The sequence below is a fragment of the Marmota marmota genome, unplaced genomic scaffold (assembly GCF_001458135.2).
Source record: "Marmota marmota marmota unplaced genomic scaffold, marMar, whole genome shotgun sequence".
Classification (NCBI taxonomy): domain Eukaryota; kingdom Metazoa; phylum Chordata; class Mammalia; order Rodentia; family Sciuridae; genus Marmota; species Marmota marmota.
Window position 1 is genome coordinate 10034677 of NW_026000026.1, and position 24086 is coordinate 10058762.

The window sequence follows — 24086 nt, forward strand, 5'->3', positions numbered from 1 at the left end:
ATGGTCTCCTCCAGCAGGTGTGTATTTAACACAGAGACAACTTCCATTTCCTTTTTCCTGCCCAGAACCCACACAAGTAAAGGGATTTCATTCTAGTCATGTACATTCCTGCAATTTTGGAATACTTAGCTACTACTACTACCACTACTACTACTACTACTATAATAATAATAATGCCACATCTCCGTGTTCTTCAGAGTGGCGGTGATAACTTTGTTCCCTGTCCATAACTGAGAGGCTTGAAGTCTTTGCTAAGTCTTGCTCCTTGGTTCACTCCCATCATTGCATTTTGTACAGATGATAGGCTTGAAAATAAATCTAAAGAAACCAGCATCTGTGCAGAAAAATGTTTTCAGCCTTCCATGTGGACTGCTAAGGCACACGAGCGTTTTTCTCATGGGGCTAAATCTTCTACCTGGCACATAAAAACGTGTTTCTAAATATTTATGGCAACATTATTCACACTGTCTGAAAGGTGGAAACCATGGACGCATCCATCCACTGGTGAATGGATAAGCAAGTGGTCTATCCATACATTGGAGAAGGATTTAGTCCTAAAAACAAATGAAGTACTGATACATGCTTCGAGAGGGATGAACCCTGAAAACATAGTAAGTGAAAGGGACCAGTCACAGAGTGCCACATACTGGACTGTTCCATTCGTGTGAAATTCCAGAACAGTGAAATTCTACAGTGACGGAAAATAGACGAGAGGTTGCCCAGGACTGGCCTGGCAGGAGGGATAGGGAATAGGGTGTGGGGCGAGGAGCAGGAAGGTGAGTTTGTCAGCATTTGCCCCGTGACAAGACCAATTTAGAGGAGGAAATGTTTATTTTGAGCTCATGGTTCAGAGGTTAAGCCCACTCCATTGCTCAGGCCTGGGGTGAGGCAGAACATCATGGTAAAAGGTCCAGGTGGAGGAGAGCTGCTCAGCTCACAGCAGCTGGGAAACAGAGGGCGGGGGAAGACGCAGAGACAGACATGGTCCAAGGCCAGGCATCCACTTCCTCCAGCGCCACCTGCCTACGTCACCACCAAATAATCCATTCAAATTATTATTCATCAAAGGGGCTAACCCACTGATGAAGTCCCAGCTCTCATAATAATCCAATCTTTTCACCTCCGAACCTTGCTGTGATGCCTATACATTAGCTTTGGGAGGATACCTCATATCTAAACCATAACAGAAGGGAGTAGGTGAATGGTTCAGGGTTTCTTTTTGAGGTAATGAAAATACAAAGTGGACAGTAGTGGTGGTGGTACACATCTTTAAAGGTCCTAAAAACCAATGAATGACACACTTTAAAAAAGTGACCTTCGTGGTATATAAATTATTTCTCAATAAAAGATATTGAAAAAAAATTTTTACCTTGTTACGGGAAGAGCTTATAATTCGAATGTTTTCTATTTGTGTGCGCTTGTGCATATGATCAAAAATGTGCATATCTGTGTGCCTGACAGTCTAAAAAGATGACCTTACTTTTCTGAGCGGTTTGGGGCTCATGGTAAGATTGACCAGCGCAGAGTCCTGTACTCCCCCATCCCCCACACACAACTCATTACCAACGCTGACCCCCAGTGGCACGTTGGCTATGATACTTGAACCCACACTGGCACTTTGTTTTCACCCACAGTCCCTAGTGTATATAAGGGGTCTCTTTTGGGATTGCACCCTCTATAGATTTGGGAAAAGGTATAATTATATCTCTCCACTATGACAGTCTCACTGTCTGTAAAGTTCTTCTGAGGTTCACCTACTCAACACTCCTCCACCTTGAAAACCACAGATCCTTTTACTCTCTCCATAGAGTTGGAGTCACATCGTGTGGAGTCTCTTCGGATTGATTTCCTTCATTAACAACATGCACCCAAGTTTCCTTCATGTCTTCTTTTTTATTCCCCCAGTACTGGGGACGGATCCCAGAGCCTGGCCTGTGCTAGGCGAGCGCGCTGTCCAGGCTACACCGCCAGCCCTCCGTGTGCCCTCGTGGCCCAGGGCTCATCTCTCTTCAGCACTGAGCAGTGTTCTCTTGCCGGGGGACCACAGTTTATCCAGCCACTCACCTACTGAAGGGCATCTTGCATGCTTCCAAGCTCCGCAGTTATAAACAGAGCTGCTATAAATACCTACGGGCAGGGTTCTGCCTAGCCAGTTTCCCGCTCTTTGAGTGAATACTGAAGAGCATCCTGACTGGATCATACTGAAGGTACTTTTAGTTTGGAATGAAGCTGCCCAACTGTCTTCCGAGGAGGCTCCTCCCTTCTGCACCCCCCCCCCAGCAACAAATGAGAGTTCCAGTTGCTCCACATCCTCCTTAGCAGGGTGTCTTCTCCTTCTTCACACTGTATCTCCAGTGTCCCCACTCGTCCCCACCGCCGCCCTCTGGGTCCCTCCCCACCTTCTTTGCTGCACCCCATTCTTTGGGCTCCTTTCACCCTCTGGACTCCACGAGGCTTGGCAGGAAGAGGCACACTTAAAAGGAAAAGGGAGTGTATCATCTTGTTAGCCACCATAATCCCAGCCCAAGCTGACGGTCACTTATCCTTGTGTGACCTTGGGGGAATTAGCGCCATCCCCAAGTCTCCACTTCCTCACCTGCGGCATGGCAACTGTTGCAAAAATGAAATATCCACAATCCTGAAAAGGATTCACCTCCACGCTTGGTGAACGTTAGTGCTCAGGATTTCTAGTGAGTTTTTAAAGACGAGATGCTTCTTTAGAAACAGTGACGCTGAAAAACTATTGAAATCCAAGAGGCAAAAACAGTTTCAAAAGTTTCAGAAGCTGAGGGCTGGGGATGTGGCTCAGGGGGGCGGGGGTTCCATCCACAGCACCCCACGCCCAAGGCTGGCCTGGGAAAGTCGAGATCCTGGAGCGAGAAGAGTGGTCTTGCTGCCCGAAGAGACCAGCTCTTACTGGAATCGTGCCTGCGCCTCTCCTGGAAGAAGACCAAGATGGACACAGCTTGAGAAAAGGCAAAAAGGAACCAGAACCAGGAGAAAGCTTCAGCTCGGCAGCTCACCAATCCCGCCTGAACTTGGAATGGGGCGCTGAGCGCGTGGGCCGGTGTGCGCAGCCAGGCAGGCCAAGTCCAGCCCCAGCTCCTGAGCCCCAGCAGCCGCTGAGACGCTGTGCTCCCACCCTCCACTCCTCCGTGGGGACACTGGTTGGGGGCCAAGTCTCCTTCTTTCCATACAGAAAGCAGGGTGTGTGCAGCACACGTGCCCGGAGAGGCAGTGTGACCGGGGGATTAAATCGCATGGGGGGCCAGTTAGAGGGTAAATGTCCACAAGGACTCTCCAGGGCTGTAATGAAGAAATGTTGAGTCCCACTGGCTCACAGAGGACCCTGGAAGGGGCCAGAGCCCAACCCCAGACTGTACAGAATGAGGCGCCCCACCAGGCAGGTGGTGGTAGGGGTTGGAATGTGGGGGTTTATGCGCTCAGCAAGTGGGATGTTCCCCCAAGGAGCGGCACCACCCTTTCTGCTTCTTCCACTTCCCACCATGGAGGCTGTGTTGTATAGGGAGAGGAGGACAAGTATTTGGGGGAGTTCTGGCTCTGCCATCATTTGCTGTGTGGTCTTGAGCAAGCTGTTGACTTCTCTGAACTGAAGATGAGTAACTTGGCATAGTAATGTGACAGTCTGTGTGGAACACGGTGCAACCATGATGTTGGGTATAAACATGAGGTCACTTTGACACATCCTGCTGGCCTCCTTGTAAAAGGGCAGAGAACCCAATTCCTGTGTTCTGACTTTAGAAACAAAATCCTTCCCTTCCTCTTTTTTTCTAACTCTTTCTTGGTTCTTAATTTTCTTTTGAAACTTACCATCCATGCACCGGTGACTCACGATGCACATCATTCCATTTGATCCTCAACAGCAGTGGGTGGACCATTGCCCTTTCACTGGTGAGAAAGCGGAAAGGCCCAGAAGTTGGAATTCAGAGTGGAGAAGGGAATTCCTCTACTCCCTGGGCGGAGCTTCAGCTTGTTGCCTCCGGATTGTTCCTGATGTAAGCCAAGACCTTCTGCCCCCACATCACCCCCCCAACACAATTCTGCAGACCACTGAAGAAGACCGCTCCTATCCAGGGTGGTAGCCTCCTCCTGGAAAGGGACTGGGGACTTGTGGGGGCACGTTTGCGCAGCACAGTGGTGGGCCTGTCCTAGCAGAGATGCGGTGTGGGGCATATTTTAAAAGTGCGGGTCAAATTCCGATTGAGTTTTGACGTGCACGCAATGGGAAGCACCCAGGAAGCACAAAGGGTTCCATGACCCCAAACCCAGAAGGGACCCTGGTGCTGTTCTGCTGCTCTCAGTTCCGACCTCTGGCTCGGTCTCCGGGAAGCACTGAGTCTAGCCCGGGCTTTGGTTCACCATGTTGTGCAAGTGGCTGGTTTGCTTGTCTGTTCATGGGTCGGTGAGCACTGGGCTGGTTTTCAGTTTTTTGAAATTTTGAATAAAGCTGCCATAAACGTGTGTGTTCAGGTTTTGTGTGAACCTCGGTTCTCATGGCTGGTGGGTAAAAGCCTCGAGTGGGACTGTCCAGCGGTATTTCCCATAATGAACTGATCTCCAGAGCAGTTGAGGCATGACTGCCGCAGCCCGGCTGGCTGGGCAAACTAACCGGGGGGTGACGAGCAACTTGTGTAGATTGATACAGCAGGAGTGGGAGCCGTTTATTGTAGGACCGGAGGGGTATAAACACATTCCACACAGCTTATCTTAATTAACATAAACTAGATACAGCAGTCAACCAATAAGGAATCTCCACACTTAATGGCTTGCTGGCGTTACTTCACAAACCACTCCCTCTGGCAAAATGCCAGGTGCCATCTTGACTTGTTTACAGACCCTGACATTTCCCCCTTTTGTTTAATTTAAATAATGACCATAGTGGTTTTTACACAAATACCATAAATAATCTGCTACAAGCAGAAGGGGAGGATACAAAATGCCACAATACCAAGCCAATTGATGGCTCCATGCAAGAAGCCCTTGGAAAAATTATACCAGCAATGACACCGTTAGCAAAGATACCGAGTTACAATTTGTTGTACATTACAGTTTGTTGTCTTAGTCCAGGTAAAGCAGTGTCTCAATAGATTAACTCACAGTCCAGGTAAATCACAGTCCAGGTAAGTTTTGCAGGCAGCTAGCTTAAATCACAGTCCAGGTAAGTTCTGCAGGCAGCTAGCTTGATCCGAAGTTTCATCTGGTTCTCAGCAACATTGGAAATTCTTCCACCCTCGTCCTCATCGGCACTGGAATGAAGGTAGGAACTCTGGCAATGATGCTAAAGAAAATCCTGTAGTATTCCAGCAGGTGCTAAGAAAACAATCTTCTGAACAATTTAGTACATTATCTCAAGGTTTTTTACATTTGAAATAAGCCTTAATAGTGCTCATTACTCATTAGCTTCCAGGTGTGGGAGAACCATTGTAGTTACTGGCCTTGGAAACTTCAGGGAAGGCGGGGCCCGTCTTCTGCCTGCAGTGTCCTGGGCAGTCTCAGATGTCCCCGGGGAGAGTCCAGGGAGTGTTCCGGACTTAAACTGCCATTGGGCACAGGGAGCAAGAGCCTGTGAGACTGGGCCTCTGGGTCAGGTTTGGATTTGGGCTCTCGCAGTGGCGTCCCATTCCCCGGGTGGGGGGTGGGGAAGAGCCGGCTGCCGCCACTTGGAAAGTCCTTGCTGCGCCATGACTGGCTTGTGCACATGGTAGCCGCAGCACCAATTCATGCACCCTCTGGTAACGAAAAGTATTCAGTAATAGCCTTTTGCTGCAACTTTTTTCCTGATAATCTTTCTTCTTCTGAACTTTCTTTTTCTTTCTGACTAGAGTTCCTGGGCTTTTATCAACACATGTCCTAACTGCTCTTGGTTCCATTGGGGTGCCTCCTTTTTTCAACAGTTTACTTAATGCCCCTTCCATATTTTCGTCACAAAGACAAAACAACATTTCAAGTCAAAACAAGACACAAACATACTGTATCAATCTTCTCCATTTTCTCAAAATGGCCATTTTTTCTTTTGCCCTATCTGCCTAGGGACGAGCAGATTTGTTTCCGTCCTATCTATGGACGGGCAGCTTTTTCTCATCAATTTACCCCTGAGTGTCCAGGGGCTCCCCGTACGGGCCACCATCTGCTGCGGCACATGACCATGCTGCCTTCTGACCAGCACTGTTGGAGGGCTCCCATTTGTCCACCGCTTTGCTAGCTTTGGAGTATTAGGTTTTAATGAACTTCAGCCACTGTATAGGTTCCCAGTGATATCTCATCCTGGTGAGGATGTCACCAATACATCTCCTTTATTCGGTGCCTGTTCAAATCTTTTGCCTATTAAAAAAAAAGTTGAGCAGTTTGTTTTCTTATTGAATTCAGAGAGTTTCTAGAAATATTTTCCAACTGAGTCTAGCAGTGCACATCAACTTGGGAGATTGAGGTAGGAAGATCACAGGTTCAAGGCCAGCCTGGGCAACTTAGAGAGACCCTGTTTCAAAACAAAATTAAAAAGGGATGAGGTTGTAGTTCAGTGATGGAGTGCTTGCCTAGCATGTGCAAGGCCCTGGGTTTGATCTTCAGCACTGTTAAAAAGAAAAAAAAAAAAAAAAGAAACTATATTTTGAATATAAATCCTTTGTTAGATGTGTGATTTGTAAATATTGTCTTTCAGTCTGTAGTTTGTCTTACATTTTTGATAAATTTTATCAAATTTTTCTTCTTCTATGGATAGTGGTTTCGGCATTGTGGTTAATGTTTATAGACACCAGGAGCCAACCAAGATGCATCTGTGGGCCTCATTCATCCTGTGGATTTTGAGGCTGGAGGGAGCTTTAGGAGATGGGGAAGCCACGGGCATGTGCCTCTAAGGTCTGTGGCAGGTCTGTGAGTGACACAGGGCCCCGGATGCTGTGCTCTGAAATCCATCCTCAGGTCTGCGCCAAGACAACATCACCCTCAGCTGCCCCTTGCCAGAGACTGTGTGCAGAAGGGGAAACTGAGGCGAGTCAATCCTGGGGGACAGGGGACTCCTGCGATGGGCAACCCTGTCTTTGACAAAACTTTCTTAGAAGTGCAGGCGGTCTGAAGCTTCCCCTCTCCACCTGTCCGTCCTTCCCTTGGGGTCCGGCTCTTCTCCTGAGCCCTCTGCCTGTCCTTTACTACTTCCCCCTGTGTATCAACTACGTCGTACCTTTGGTTGGCCGTTCATCCGACAGTGATAGTGGATTATCATTTTCATCAAGAGACTACTAAAAGAGATTCAATTTCCTCCATCATGATTTTGATCAGTTTCGAAAAGTTTCATTTGGCTTTGGCTCATTACTAGCCAGAAGTTATTTTTAGGATCCTGGTATTACTTTTGAGAAAACGCACATTAAGTTTCTTTCTCATATGACCTTCAACATTTCAGGACAGTTTGGGTTTTCTTGCTCAGTCACAAATTGTGAATATTCTTTGGATGCTGCCACTTGGCCCCTTCCTCCCTGCAGTCCTCTGTAAAGACAGAGCATGTGCTTTATGTTATCTTTGTCAGGGACAACACATCATGTCCAGTCTGCAACAACCTGTTCCTCATATTACATACTCCTTTTTATTAATCAGATGATTAAGTAACCCAATAGCTTATTCATTACTTTTATTAAAATTGATTCTTTTTTTCTTTTTCTTTTTTTTTTGGAACTAGAGATTGAACCCAAGGGAGCTCTACCACTTAGCTATTTCCCCAGGCTTTATATTTTATTTTGAGATAAGGTCTTGCTAAGGGTGGAGAATGGCTTTGAACTTGCAATCCTTCTTCCTCAGCCTCCCAAGCTGCTGGGATTATAGGCATGGACCATCTGCCCAGTGTCTCCTGTGCTTAATGGCAGGGCCTGTGTTCTCTTTTGGCAGAGAATGTACCAGATTTGTATAGTTGAGATGCCTCAGATGTTGTAAAAATGGCCGATTTATTTCTTTTTAATTTATTTTATTTATTTATTTTACAGTAGCATGCATTTTGACATATTATACACAAATGGAGCATGACTTCTCATTCCTCTGGCTGTACATGGTGCATAGTCACTCCAATAGTGTGATCATACATGTATATAGGGTCATATGTCTGTCTCACTCTATCGTCCTTCCCATCCCCACAGCCCCACACCTTCCCTCACTCTCCTCAACCAAAACCAAAGTTCCTTCATTCTTCCCTATCCCCTCCACCCCACTAAGGATCAGCATCCACTTATCACAGAAAACATTCAGCTTTTGGGTTTTTGGGGTTTGGCTTATTTTGCTTGGCATGATATTCTCCGGTTACACCCATTTACCTGCAAATGCCATAATTTCATTCTTCTTCAAGGCTGGGTAATATTCCATTGTGTACGGGTACCATACTTTCTTTATCCATTCATCTGTCGAAGGGCATCTAGGTTGGTTCCATAGTTAAGCTACAGTGAATTGAGCTGCTATAAACATTGATGGCCACCTGATATTTTAAATTACACTAAACATTAAATATGAATGTCCTGTGCATCTTCACGTACGTTTTCTAATTTGTGGAACTGCCACACTGAAATCTAAACCTCAGGGTACTCTCATATGGTTTTACGGGAGCGCAGGCACAGTTGCTTGTTTTCTTACTGTGTGTGGAATTTATTATTTGTGACTTTTCAAGAAGTTTGTGGATCAGCCCCTGTCCTATGGCATAAGCAAGAGACAAGCTTCGCCCCCGACCTCACTGAAGCCAGGGCAGGTTTTCAGTCCCTAACCCAAGCCGCGCTGAGGACTGGCTCAAGAGCAACCTCCCGGTCTTCCTCTCTCTGCCAGGGTAGGTGTGTGTGTGTGTGTGTGTGTGTGCGCGCGAGTGTGTGTGTGTGTGTGTGTACGCGTGCGCACAGTCTGATTCTATTCATTCTGGAGAACTGGAGCGGCCTTCTCTGGCCCTCTGCTGTAGCAGGCCCTCCCTGCTCTTTTCTCTCTCTTTCCTTTGCAGAACCGGGGATGGAACCCGGGGCCTTGCACATGCTAGGCGAGTGCTCTCTCACTGAGCCACTTCCTAGTCCCTCCTTTAACCATAACCCTGTCCTGCCTGTTTTTTTTTTTTTAATTTGTTCTAATAAGTTATATATGACGGTAGAATGCATTTTGACACATCATACATAAATGGAACATAACTCCTCCTTCTTCTGGTTGTACCTGATGGAGAATCACACCAGTTGTGTAGTCATAATGTGCAATTCATTCTACTATCCTTCCTACCCCCCATATCCCCTTCTCTCTGCCCAAACCAAAGTTCTTCTGTTCTTCTCTAGCCACCCTCTTATTGTGAATTAGCATTTGTATATCAGAAAAAAACATTTGGCCTTTGTTTTTTGGGGACTGGCATATTTCGCTTAGCATGATATTCTCCAGTTCCATCCAATTACTGACAAATGCAATCGTTTCATTCTTCTTTAGGCTGAATAATATTCCATTGTGTACAAATACCACATTTTCTTTATCCATTCATCGGTTGAAGGGCACCTAGGTTGGTTCCATAGCTTAGCTATTATAAATGGAGCTGCTATAAACATTAAACATTGATGTGGCTGCGTCACTGTAGTATTCTGATTTTTAAGTCCTTTGGGTATAAACCAAGGAGTGGGACAGCTGGGTCAAATGGTGGTTCCATTCTGAGTTTTCTGAAGAATCTCCATACTGCTTTCCAGAGAGGTTTCCTGCCTATGGTTTATAATGATGGATTTGTCCTCTTGCTTAAAGTTGCTGTCCCCTTGATTTTGTAACTCCTTGTCAATAGGAACTGCATGTCTTACCACAGTGTAAGAACATGGGCCCTGAGGCCACATGTCCCAAGCCTGAGTGCTAACTTTGTCACTTGCAAGTTGTGCAAGTTCGTCTAAGTCACTTAACCTCTGGGCTTCTCAATTTCCTCATCTGTGAATTGGGCACGATCATAGTAAGGACCACGTTCCGTTCTGGAGGTTACAAGGGTTGATGCAGAGAGAGCACTAAACAGTGCCCGGTGGGGACAGGCACTGGAGCAGTGCCAGCTGTTAGCATTCAGTGTCGTATCTTCAGGGTCCGATGCAGGAGAACCCAACAAGTTCTCCTTAACAAGTGCATCATCTTTTTTTTTTTTTTTTTGAATGAAGCATTTATGGAATGAAGGCTTTCTTTCACTGAATAGGTGAATTGATATCTCGTCCTCTCTTACTCCTTGACCATATACTACTGTATTTAAACATTATGTGCCTCAAGCTTTATTTAGTATGTGAAGGGCGATGATTGACCTTGAATTCCAAAACAAAGACAACTCAGTTATGCAAGTACTTGAACCATTTTTATAATTCTTTTTTTTTCAACAGCATATCTGCGTTGGCCTGCCTCGGCTAGATGAAACCTGTCAGTATGGGCTGGGGGTGTAGTTCAGGGGTACGGCACTTGTCTAGCATGAGTGAGGCCCTGGGGCCTATCCCTAGCACCACAGGAAAAACAAAAAGGGAAAACCTGTCAATATTATGAAATTGAGGTCACTCAGCTATAGTCACAGTAGTGTCATGTAACACATTGTCTCAAAACCCTATGGTGGCTGGGGTGTGGCTCAGTGTAGAGCACTTGCCTCCCATGTGTGAGGCACTGGGTTCCATCCTCAGCACCACATAAAAGTAAATAAACAAACAAACAAAGACACTGTTTCCATGTATAACTAAACAAATAAACAACAATAACACTCCCCCCACCAGTCTTTTATTGTCACATAAGCACCTTCAAGCTGGCTGGGGTTTGTCTCATGGGGCTGGACGGGGCTTCAAGGGTTAGTCTGCACCCAGGCCGGCTCCTGGTGGTTTTCATCCATCTTGGGTGGGCAGGACTCTCTTGGAGCCACTGGACGCGCAGGACAGCCAGTTCTATAGGCACAGCCACCGCAAGGTTCCGCTAGCCCTGGGCTTGTTAATATCCTGAAGCCAACACAGTCACAGGGCCAGATCCAACATCGGCATGGCACAGCAGGAGTGGGAAGGGCATCCATATTTTCTGAACACTCGTCCAAACTTTTCCAGGTCCTGCATCCAAATAAAAATCAAACCAAAAATCAAACGATAATGTAAACTATAATTGGGTCTTTTAAAGGGATCAAACCTTTTGTGTCTATTGAAATTGAAAATAACCTTTTAAATTTTCTGGTTGCCTTATTAGGCTGGCAAGGAGAGGCTAGAGTGGCATCTCTCCTTTTCTGGTCCTTTAGGGTGACCTTAGACTGCGAGTAGTATAGATCAGTGCAAGCCGTCTGTATTTTTTTTTAAATTTTTAAGAGGTTTTTTATTGGTTCTTTTTAGTTATATACGACAGCAGAATCCATTTTGATATAACAATGCAAGCATGGGATATATCTTATTCTAGTTAGCAGGCGGAGGGAGAGGGGAGGCCAAGGATTTAAAAGACATCAGGCGTCCATTCTTCTGGATGTACCTGGTGGTGGGGTTCCCAGTGCTGTGTATCCCGGCGTCCTGCACAGGGAAAGACTTGGGGAAGTTTGTGGGAGGCAATTGTTAATTCAAATACATCCCATTGCCTCAGGGTTTCAGGGCTCTGTTTGCTCTCTGGAAATGCAAGGGCCTTGTAGGCCTTTCCCTGCATGTTTTTACACTCAAGCTGGTTATGAGGTGTGGAGCTCAAAGGATTCCTCCTGCAGATGCAGTGCTAGGCACCCTCCAAGGGCCATGCCGCCCCTGGGTTTCTGTTGGTCTGTCTTCCTAGCAAGGCAAATGAATTCACTTTCTCAGCCTGATTGTTGCTCACGGGAAGAGCCTGACTGGAAGATAATCAGCAGAGAGAAGAATGTAGACAAGTCAATAAACAGTTTAATGAATATAAAGATAAAATGTAAATTAAAGCTGGCCTTCAGAACCCCACATTTTCCTTTCATCCACTGTTTATTCAATAATCACACAGCCAATTACAACTCGCTTAAAGGATTTTTATATACCTATTAGTCTATAAATATCTTCAGTGTATTTATAGATAAAGAGGGAGGAGGCTGTTATGAGGGAGGAACACCACCCCTCCCACCTGCCCCCCACACTGGGGGTTGAACCCAGGGCCTCACACACATCAGGCAGGCAGTGAGCTCCGCCCAGAGTGGGAAGCCACTTCTAGGCCACCCCTGCAAATATTGGTCATCTATTCATTCTGTCCCCGCCCCCCACCCCGTTGTTTAACAGAGTTCTTTTACGAAATGACTAGAATAGGTGTGGTAGGTGTGTCACCCGGAAGATCAGGTGCCTCTGGTTTGAAAGGTTCACTCTCAGGGCCATCTCAGACACCCGGAGATGAAATCTAATGGTAAAGCTTCAAGTAACCTCTGTTAAGGGAAGGGCCTAATTATGTGTGATTTTAAAAGCAGTATCTGCAGATTAAATGATAAGATGTCTCCTTTCTGTCTGGTGCCTATCCTATATGGCAACCCTAATTGAATCCTGACTGTTAGCTCTTCTTGGCTGTGAATTAGGGCCCTGGAAGCTTCCGTTTAGGGTTAGCTATGTGGGTGCAAAGGTCATTATTGCTGTCCTGTTTGTGTTTTGGTCTGAAGGAAAGAATAGCAATCAAGTAACTGTAATGACAAAAGAGTAATTTTCTTTGGGAAGTCTCACCAAAAAAAAAAAAAAAAAGGCTTATTTATTTATTTAACTCCTATGGAATTTCTGCTTTTTGGAAAAAATACGTTCAAGAAAAGTTTTGTTTTTACAGATATGAATAAAAGCAAGAGGGGTTCTGCCTCTCAAGTTAAGAGCAGTCTTGAAAAGGCATTCGAAGAAAGTTGGCGCTGTGCTCTGAATTGCTTGTTGGGAGAACAAAAGAAGCAGGGGAGAGCTGGGCTTGGCTTCCTCTGCAGTTGTTTATATCATCAGGGCAGAAAGAATCTCCGGGCTCAGATCTCCACTTCCTGGACCAGGAGAGAAGCGGGCTGGTGGCGAATTCGTCAAGAAGTGCTGAGTGTTCAGCAGAAATTCGGATGAACCGGGCCTGGAGGGCAAAGGAAGAATGTTCCCAATTCGGTTAAGATCTGAGAGGAGAGCGGCCAGGTCCCCATGGTGGCTGTCACCAAATACTCTCCCACCTTCCCTCGGGTGACCGCAGAAGGGGCTGGTCAGGCTGGATAGTGCAGTCTCTCCAGGCCTGTTGCTATGGAGTCCTTTAATCCAAGACAGCGTTCTCCGGATAGAATTCAAAGACAGCGGAGGTAGCCAGAGAACAACTTTGCAATGATAAATGTTTACTTGAAAATAATGCCCGAGTCAGACCTAACTGAAATGATAAGGCTCTGTGGACTTCTCCAGGCAGGGAGGAGCCAGCGGAATCCACCAAACCAGTTGGGCAGCTTTCTTTTTGGTCTGGTATGCTCCCAGTCACTGGCCACAGCCTTCTGGGATCCTAGGAGAGTTAGCTTGTCTTCTCCCCTAAATTCTTCTGTACAGAATGCCTGTGTTTGTTCCCCCTTTTAAATAACAACAACAAAAATCAAACGCAGGCTGCCTGAGCTCCCGGGATCATCGCTGTTAGTTTCCTGCCACTGTGTTGGCAGGCGGAGGGGGAGGGGAGGCCGAGCATTGAAAAGACATCGGCGCCCTTCTTGGCGAGGGCTCTCCTGCGAGGCTTGCCAAGTAGCCTTTTCACGACTGTCCCTGGTGGATGTCTGTCACAGCCGGCCTGTCAGGGGGGAAATTGAAATCGTGGGTGAAGGAGTTTCCGAAGAGGGAGAAAAGCACGGCTTAGTGGTGGGTGGGTTTGCCTTAGCACCTGGATTGGCGCCTCGGATTTCAGGCGCCTTGGGAACAGGGGAGGGGACTGAGCAGAGGACAGAAGGGACCGGGAGGCTGGGGGCAGGCGAGGGCGGGCAGCACCCCGTGGTGAGGCTGAGGCTCCCGGAGGGTGAATAATATAAAACTTGTGATTTTTTTTCGCCCCCAGTGGGAACTGAAACCAGAGGAGCTCTAACACTGGGCAGGTTTTGAGGATTCTCTAGTCTGATCGCTGCTTCCTGCCAAGCAGCGCTGTCTGCGGGCATTTTCAGGAAGGAACCTGTGTGGTCATTCGAATGCTTCAGACCCTCCGGGTTCCATCTGCCCCCTCCGCGTCCCCTCTGGCGGCTGGTTAAATAGGGGTGGGAAGTGCTTTTTTAAGTGGAACTGATCTCTGGTGAGGTAACTTAATCTGAGTGTTAAGAAGCTGAAAATGAATGTTTTAACCCGGCCATTCCTAGAAGACCCAGAAACTGTGTTATTGGAGGCTGCTCTGTGCCATTCTGTTTTACGGACAGTTGAACATTTCAAAGTCCCGAGCGCTGCTCTATAAAGGTTTCCCTTGTGTTTTACAGAATGTTTACAAGGTTCGTAAGTGTGCTTTTTCATCCCTGTATATTTTAAATGGCCCGACGATGGCTCCTGCTTTTATTTGAGAGTCTTTGGAGCTACTTGAATGGAGCAGGGTTCTTTTGTTTCTCATTGATTTGGGAAACAAAAAGCTCAGGGAAAAAAACCTACTTTGCTTCTGAAGGCCATATGCCGATGAAGGTCTTGTTGGTGAGTGAAACCAAGCACCTGAAGACTTCTTCAAGTTTTAGAACAGAAAGAATATCCTTACGGTTATGAGGCTGGTGTGCATCGGCCTCTATCTCTGTGTAGCTGTCCTGCTGTGGCCCAGGGAGGGTTAAGTCAAGCACCCTCTTCAAGTACAATAAAGCACAACGGAAAAAGGAAATCTAAGTCCCTTTAGGGTGGGCAACACCCAGGGGCATCTAGCCAACCCTGCCCTCACCTCTTCTCCCTTCTTTCTCCTTCCCAACTTGTCTGTGTCCACGATTCTCACTCTTGGCACTATCCACATTTTGGTGTTGATGCTTGTTGGTGAGGCGTGGAGCCTGTCCTGTGTGTTGTAGGACACTGACCATATTCCTCAACAATTAAAAGTGTCTCCCAACATTGCTACGGGTCCCCTGGAGTGTGTGTGTGTGTGTGTGGGGGGGGGGCACATCCAGCTGAGAAGCAGAGCACCAGGCATCTACCCACTGAACCCTTGGAAGAGCAGGGATTCACTTCGTGCTCAGCCACGCAGAGTAAAAATGGCTGCTCAAAACAGAGTAACTTTAAGCAGAATTCAAAGAGTGAGAACTGAAAATATGAAGGCCCAAAGGAAGAGGCGGAAACAGAGAACTTAGAGGTGACTTCGCAGACAGCCCTTCATTTTCAGGTGGGGGCCACTGAGGGAGGGGGATCAAAGGGCCACAGTTAGATGAGGTACTAACTGCATTAAGCCTTATTTCCTCTTTTTAGGCAGTGCTGGTGTTACTCACCCAGCCCAGGGCCCCTCCCACTGGCTAGCATCTGAGAGGCAGCTGAAGACCAGGTGTCTCAGAGCATTTCCCCTCACAACCTTGAAGTAGCATTTACTTATTTAATTTTCAGCAGATAAAATGGGCATTGCTGTAATGATGATGATGATGATGATGATGATGATACTGTATATATGCATATTTCATGAGGTCCTGTTAGGATAATAGATAAAAATTATTCTAGTGGCTGTGAATGAATATGGCTATAGGAAGTTAATTTTATTTATGCTTTTAGTACTGGGATTGAGCACAGGACCTCATGCATGCTAAGCTCACACTTTACCACTAAGCTATTTCCCCATGCCTCCCCTATCCAGTTTTATTTTATATGTATAAAACAGATCTTTGTTTCTTTAATATTTTTGACTATTAAATAAAAAAGAGAAGCAATGCCCGGAACGAATGTCCTGCGGTTATCAGAAAGATAATGAAGCCATCAGGGTTTTTTATGTTTTAAAACAGAAGTTTTGAATCATGAAGTGTTTCCAGCAGTGCACAGACAGTCCTGTGTCACTGCCGAGCCTTTCTGAGGCCCTTCCCAGTTCTTTAGGCCTGGAACCTTCTTTGCTCCCAGTCTGCCACTGCTTAGTCTTGTAATAAGCAAAAAGTGCTCTCCTTCTGCCTTGCCATTCCTCATGGGACTCCTTATGTACTTCCATGAAAGATACATATTTACTTTATTATTTGTTAAATTTTGTTTGGTACTTTATAATTATATATGATAGTGGGATTCATGCATGCTCATAACATAACATTTGCTTTATTGTTCATTGTAAATAATTTTTATAAAACCAACTGTGATCTAAGCTATTACACCCCAAGGGATTTGTTTTAACTCAGCACCTAGAGCAAGGCCTGGTACACTGTGGGTGCTCAATAATCATCTGTAGAATGAAATGCTACTTTCTGGACAGCTGTGGGCAAGGGTGGGTTGGGACATTTTGGCAAGGGATGATGAACTCTTACAATCCTGGAAATGACCTCTTTTCAAGTATTCTACTTATTATTTAATTTGTTTAGCAGGACAAATTAAATATTTCAAAAAGGTGGTGATTTATTCTCTTTATTTAACAGGTTTTATGTTTAGTAGAGAAAGATCTAAAAAATAAAATAAAATAAAATGTGCCTGTTAGCCTACTGATCAGAGACGCCTTTGTAACATTTAAATAAATAAGAACACATGCTTATAATTAGAAACCTCAAAGTTTATAGAAATTATTAAATAGTTGGGCGGGGTGGCATATGCCTGTAATCCCAGTGACTGGGGAGGCTGAGGCAGGAGATCACAAATTCGAGATCAGCTTCAGCAATTTAGTGAGGCTCACCCTAAGCAACTAAAAAAGATCCTGTCTCAAAGTAAAAAATATAAAGAGCTGGGGATGTGGCTCAGTGGTTAAGAGGCCCTGGGTTCAATCCCTGGTATCAAAAATAAATAAATAAATAGTACAAGACATTCACCTATCTACTTTCCTAGTTCTTTTTTTTTTTAATTTTAATTTTTTATATATAACAACAGAATGCATTACAATTCATATCACACATATACAGCACAAATTTTCATATCTCTGGTTGTACACAATGTACAGTCACATCCTTTGTGTCTTCATACATGTACTTAGGGTAAGGATGACCATCGCATTTCACCATCTTTCCCACTCCTATGCCCCTCCCTTTTCATCCCTCCCCTTTCTCCTTTTTTTTTTTTTAAATTTTTTATTGTTGGCTGTTCAAAACATTACATAGTTCTTGATATATCATATTTCACACTTTGATTCAAGTGGGTTATGAGACTTTCCTAGTTCAATCACAAAAAAAGGAGTCTCTGTAATAAATTTCTCATATATTTTTCCAGAAATTTTTTTCTATGCTAAAAGCCATAAATATACTAACTAACTAACTAACTATATATATATACACACACACACACACACACACAAATCACACACACATATATATATATATATAAATACACACACTAGCAAAATACACATTCCCTTAAATTGCTTTACACACACATGCATGCACACACACACACGCACCCCCCACCACACACACTCCAGAAGTGTTTGTCCCATGACTCCTGTGCAGTTTGCACAACCATCTGCCGAGCATCCTGCCTGTCCACCATTCAGTCCCCAAAGCCCAGCTCACGGGAGCCTTATCACTATGCGTGCAGTGAATAATTAAACTGGTGCACCCTAATCTAACACGAGGCACTATGCTTTTATTAATGTCCCTTGACAGAAGCAGGATCCTTATACCATTAGTGAAGTTCTTCAAGATTCATATTCCATGGCCATTTATAGATTTTTCAAAAATTGATTGTGTGTTAGGTGCTTTCATGTGAATTATCTCATGTGATCTTCAAACTAATCTCCTGAAGTGGTTATTTAAATTCCTGTTCTTCAGATGGAGGAAATGGACACTCCAGGAAGTTAAAATCAAACTACAATAAGATTTTAATATTAGGAGAAGACTCTGTGCTCTATTTCCATTTCTAAGTCTCTTTCTTCCCACAATTGACAGTCAGAATGCCACAAAGTTTAATCTTTGCTCTAAACACCAAATATTGCTGTCTGGTCCGTCACGCCCCAGAGGTGCATTTCAAGTCTCTGTAAGGAGCCCAGCAGATAAAGCAGGCAGCTGCCAATGCCACCTAAACACTAACAAAAACCAAACCAAACCCACCAACAAAAACACCTCTGACAGCAAAGAAATCCCTCCACGGTGTAGAAACAGATCCACATGACTTCTAAGAAGCTGCCTGCTTAGAAACACAGGAATCAAAACACAGGAAGTAAGTTGTAAAGGGCACAATGATGCACACAACAGCTCTGGTGGGGGCGAGAAACAGGAATCTATTTACAAGTCACTTTTCAACGTGGGGAGGGAGGGCTTGGGATCAGAATGTTCCCCCAAAGGCCCCATTCGCAAAAAGAAATAGTTTAGAGGGGATTCCGTGAAAAAGTTAAAAGCCATTTAATTGCACATTTAAGATGGTTGAATAACATCCCAAGCTGGAGAGAGAGAAAGACAGACAGAGAGACAGACAGACAAACTAAATGCGGTTTGATTTTGCCAGCAGTCAGCCAGTACAGCTTTCAAGGGTGTGTGTGTGTGTGTGTGTGTGTGAAATGTGGTCTGTGAGTTGGTGTTTAGTAATTGTAAAGAAGTTAGTAGCGTGTGTGCAGAGCCAGGGAGTGAAAGCAGTCCTCCAGGACAGGGCCTTCTCTTTTCTTGAGAAGAAAAGAGAGGCTGAGCCCATGTCCACTGTCACTGCTCACCTTCCTATAGGACAGGCACTGTCAAGGGTGAGGCTGCTTGCCCACCTGGGGCTGGTCTATGGCTTCTGTTCCATCTTATGGAGGCAGAGATTGAGGGGAATTACTTTTAAAAGAAATAATCACAGGGACAGTAAAAGTAGGGAGGAAAGAAGAGGGGGGGGGAAGAGAGAAATTAATTTTCAGGACAGAATGGAGTTGGCTGTACTTTTCTACTTTCATTGAAATGGTAAGAGGAGCACAGCAAAAGCTATAAGCTGGATTCCCTAAGAAGAGCCGTCTGGTGGGCTGGTCTATTAAAGAGAGCCTCCAGAGGAACGTGGTGGGCAGGGAGGGCATGGAGCCCTGAGAGGAGGAGGGTTTTGCCAATAGCAGATGGGACCTGGGGCTATGTGGCAGCCAGTGGCCAGGTGAGACTTCATCCTGCGCCTTAGTACCTCACCGTGGAAGAAGGTTAAAAATCAAGATTGGAACCCTAGAATCCCAACCAACCAAACTAAACCCTTATTCAGTCTGAAAGAACAAGACAGATGAGGTATTTTTTTTTTTTTTTTCTGAGAAATGCATGGGCAAGTGCCCACACCTGCCTCTGATTAGTATCTCTGGATCATTGCTTTCAAAGCACCAATAAAACATGCCTGTTGCTTGAGGTGTGGGTGATAGTTGTCATTGGAAGACGGTGGGAACTGGGGGCACAGAGGAACGCTGGGTGGCATCAATGTGGAAAGACTCTTGGAGCCAGACACTCTGATCCATTTGCTCTTCTGTATGTATGTAATACTTGCCTGACTTTTTAAAAAAGTGCCAGTATTGTATGTCTCTGTTTCATTAATTTCAAACCTAACGCGACCAAGAGAGAACTTGGATCCTCTGCTGCCCCAAGGCGGCCATCTTTCCTGTAGTTCCCAGGAGTCTTCTCTGCAGCGACTGGAGGGGTGTCTTGGTCTCTCACCTGACCTGTACGGCCTGTTCCTCGGCCTCCAAGACAGCCCAGATCTTTCCAGTTTAGCTCATCTCCACTGGCCTTATAAGTTAAGTGGTATTTGGGCTGGACAGTCCAATTCGTCTCCCTCTCAATCCTCTATCCAAAGTGACCATTGGGAACAATGGCGTCAGATGTCGAGGATCTCCTGACAGCACACAGGGTGCTGCACAAGGAGAGCGGCGGTGCCCGTTTCTCCCTCTGTTTGCTCTGCCCAGCCGCCTCAGCCTTCTTCCTGTGCTCTAAGCCTTCCTGCTCCTTCCTCCTTGGGGCCTTTGCTTGGCTGTCCCTGTTTCCTAAGCAGCTGCCACAAACATTTCGTCACCTTTAGCGCGCCTGTCACTGCTGAATGCATGAACCCCTTCGTTGTGTAGTCTATAGGATTTCTCCCTATAAACACAGGGTCCAGGGGGACGAGGACTGTCCGCCCTCATAACGTCTCTATCTGGGTGCACACTGTAGTCTCAGGGGCTGGGGGTTCAGCCCAGTGGTTGGGTGTGGGAGAAGCCCAGGGTCCCACACCCGCACCCAGATCACCATGACCCCCGCTTCCCACTCCCACAGCCCCACCTCCCTCCGTGCTTTTCTCTTACGGTCCTCATGTCCCCGCATCCGAGGCTCCTTCATTTAGGAGCTCACGCCACAAATATTGGTAGCATCCTTGATACCCTCCTCCTCCTCTCATGACCCTGGGCACCTTCCATTGACGTAAGCCTGAGATCTGTCGCCGCCCACTGCTCCTGCCTGGCCCTGGCAGCCACTGCATCTCCCTACTGCCCCTACGTCAGTTGTCTGGGACCCCCTGCATCTAGTCTGCAGAGCGGGGTTATTTGAAGGTCATCCTACAGGCCTCGTCTCCCCCACCACAGTGCATGACTCCCCATCCCCAGGTGAAATTGGAAGCCCTCCGGGGCCACCTGACCCACCTCTCCTCTTTCTTCACCTGCTCTACTTGGACCTTATTACCCAAGGGCCTGTTCCCGGGAGTCCCCTGAATCTGGCACTTGGTCCTTCTGGAATGATCTCTCCCAGTTGCCCCATGTGGCCAGCTGTCACTTTCTGAGCTCTCTGCTCAGGGGTTCAGCTCCAGGATCCCTCTCTCAGATGCCCCTCACACACGGCCACGCCCTTCCCATGACCTCTTCTGCCATCTCTGACGTGGGCCACGTTTGTCACTTGACGATGGTCTTCTCTTGCACCTAGTTCCTCAAGGGTGGGCGTTTTCATCTCTTGCTGGCACTGCCACAAGTGTACTGCTTCGGGGGGCACCTGGGGAGTAATAAGTGCTCATAGACACCTGGGTGAATGGATGGCGGTGTTCCTGTCAAGTGGTACACGCTGGGGACTTCAATCCCTGTTGAGTGATAAATGAATGATATTAAAAGAAATTTAGGGGCTGAGGGGTGTGTTCAGTGGTGGAGCCCTGGCCTAGCGTGGGTGAGGCCCTGGGTCCCATCCTCAGCCCAGGAAAGGAAGGAGGAAGGAGGGAAGAGAGAGAGAGAGAGAGAGTGTGAGAGAGAGAGAGAGAGAGAGAGGGAGGAAGTCAAAAGACTTATCCAGTCAACAAAGATACAGCTCTATCCACAGTCAGGAATAAAAGAGACTCAATCTGGCCACCTGAAACTCAGTCCACTTGGGAAAATCCACTGAACAGTCACAGAAGCCTGTGGATTCAGACTAGGGGGAGCAATACCCTGCGAAGGCAGCTCTGTTAGAACCAGGACAGCTTCTTTGAGGAGTTGACATTTGAACTGAGATGAAGGTTGAGGGGAGGAAAGAGGTTGTGGGGGCAGCTGGGGAGACCCCTGCAGACAGAAGCAGCTTCAAATGCAACGGCTCTGAGCCCCGGGGTGTATTTGTGTGTTACTGTTTCCAAGACCCTAGTGAGACAGTACTTGGCTTCTGATGTTGATTACTATCTAACTTGTTTTCTGTTTCACTCCGGTTTTAACTTTAGATTTTAGCTGCTCCTAGGTGACAGTTTTGATGCTTTCCTAGTAGGAATGGGATGCATTTCCTAACCCGGTATTCTGAGTCAATCTGGGAGACCACAGAGTTCATGCAGTGTGTGGCTGGAATTTTACATCACCCTTGTTTGTTTTCTTCTCTTTCCAGTCCTTTGACACTGGCTCGTCATTGCAATTTAGAGCTCACCCTGGGTTAAGTGGACAGTTTCCTGGAAAACAGCTGGCTGGACTTCCCGTGTGTCTCTGAAATAAACATGCCACTTGGAGACAGGTTTCCTTTAGAACCTTCCCACTCAGCATCTTTTCGGCAAATCACATTCCCGTTTTGCATGACTTCTCAGAAGAAATCTAGAACTACAAGTAAAACAACAGCCAGGCTTCCTTATCGGCATCGCTCTGTTTGCTGCCAGGATGTTGTTGTTGGTGGTGGGGTGTTGTTGTTACCCTCTGTCCACCAAGGGTGGGGCTGGGGGACTTGGTGTGTCCATGGCAGTGCATATCTAGCAAATGGCAGAAGCAGGTTTTAGATCCAGGGTGTCCAACTCAAGAATGGGTGCTCTAGGGCTGAGGCTGTAGCACAGTGGCAGAGCACTTGCCTAGCATGCGTGAGGCACTGGGTTCGATCCTTAGCACCACATAAATATAAACAAATAAAATGAAGGCATTCTGTCTATCTACAACTACAAAAATTAAAAAAAAAAAAAAACAAAAAAGAATGTGTGCTCTAACCACTGAGAAACCTGACCTCCCTGACCCCAAATTTGAAGTTCTGCTGAACTTCACTTTCCTCAGCTGTTCTGGGAAGACACTGAGCCCAACATTCGAATGTGATCATGTGCAGATGGTAGGTTGGTTATTTTTCGCCTTCAAAAGATACCTGTGCTTTCTATTTTGTGCCGGAGACTTTGATGGAGGGATACTGAGGAACTCACAGATGAGGGAGGGAGGACTAAGAAAGAAAGAGAAATGGGTAAGGGCAGACAGAGAAGAACTGATGCTGCCCTGCGTGTCTGGAGAGGACGTCGAATTCTCAAGAATTTTCTGGGAAGAGAAATAAGCCAGGCACAGACACACAAAGTTCTCATGTTCTCACTCATATGTGGAAGCCAAAAGGTTGGCCTCAGAAATAGAAGAAGACAATTAACAAAGGTTGGAAAGGGGAGGTGGAGCAGGAGGGGGGGGAGGTTGGCAACCAGGTTCAGAGCCAGGAACCTGGGTTCTAGTGTCTCATGCATGGCAGAGCAGGTGAGGGCAGCTCAGAGTCATTTCCTGTGTGCAAATTCCCAAGCAGTGGAAGAAAAGATTTTGACCTTTCCCACCACAGGAAGTGATAAATGAGGTGATGGTTATGCTAACGACCTCCATCTGATCATCACACATCATATGCATGCATTGAAATCACACCATACCACATGTATGTGTACAATTGTTACGTGTCAATTAAAAATTAAAATTTGAATAAGAATTTCCTGCTGGAATGGATGCTCCACGATTGTGTTTTCCACTCTGCATTGCCTGGTGAAGATTTGCAGTCCCAACATGTGTGCAGTTGGGTGACTCACCCTGGCTGTGGGCTCATCCCTTGGCCAAGGCAAGGACAATGTGGTCCAAATGACACTACTGAGGTGGCTCCTGAAGGTGCAAGGGGGACCCTCCCAAATCAGGGTGCTGTGCCCACCAGAAGGGGGCGCTGGACACCCCTTCCTGCTCTTGCTCACCTCCCTGGGGAGGCCGGAAGTGGAAACTCCATTCAGTCCTGTCAGTCTTTTCTCCCACTTTTGAGAGCTCACCCTTGCTCACAGGGTGCCCAGTGCACTGTGGGGCACCTGCCAGGCCCTTAGCAAGCTAATGCAGGGTGGACGAGCAATGGGAAATGAAAAGCACCCGAGCACTTAACAGTTGTTTCTAGGTGGTCACTGGACATGGAGGCCCTCTCCAGCCAGCCTTCCCTGAATGGGCACCAGGAGGAGGTTCACTCTAGAGCCCCTCTTCTGCCCAAGTTCCTGACCAATTGAGAAATGGGATGAAAGAACAAGCCAGGATATGGCCTTTGCTGTGTGCATGTTTCGATACGTCAGGCCACAGGGCTTCCCGGCATAGACCAGACTCATGCAATCCCCCAGCTCCCGTGGGAGTAGAGATGCTGGTTCCCAGTGCATCACTCACACCAGAGGATGAAGAGGATGCAAGGTAGCAGGCGGCAGCTTGTCTCCTTCATCCCTCCTGGTCCACCACCTAGACATATAGCTTCTCCTCGCCCAGAGCACCTGGTCAGATGGAGGCCAGAGTTAAAGGACCTGGGCTGTCTCCATGGGGAAGGAGACGCCAGGTGGGACCACCCTCCCCCTCCCCCCTAAGCTTCCTGGCTGGGCCCAAGGGGCTGGGGCCGTGCAGAGGGGGGTGGCCCCAGCTGATACGCATCGGTGCTGCCTTGTGCTCATTCTCTGTGTGGGTATCTGCTGATTGCTTTTTCACAGCTT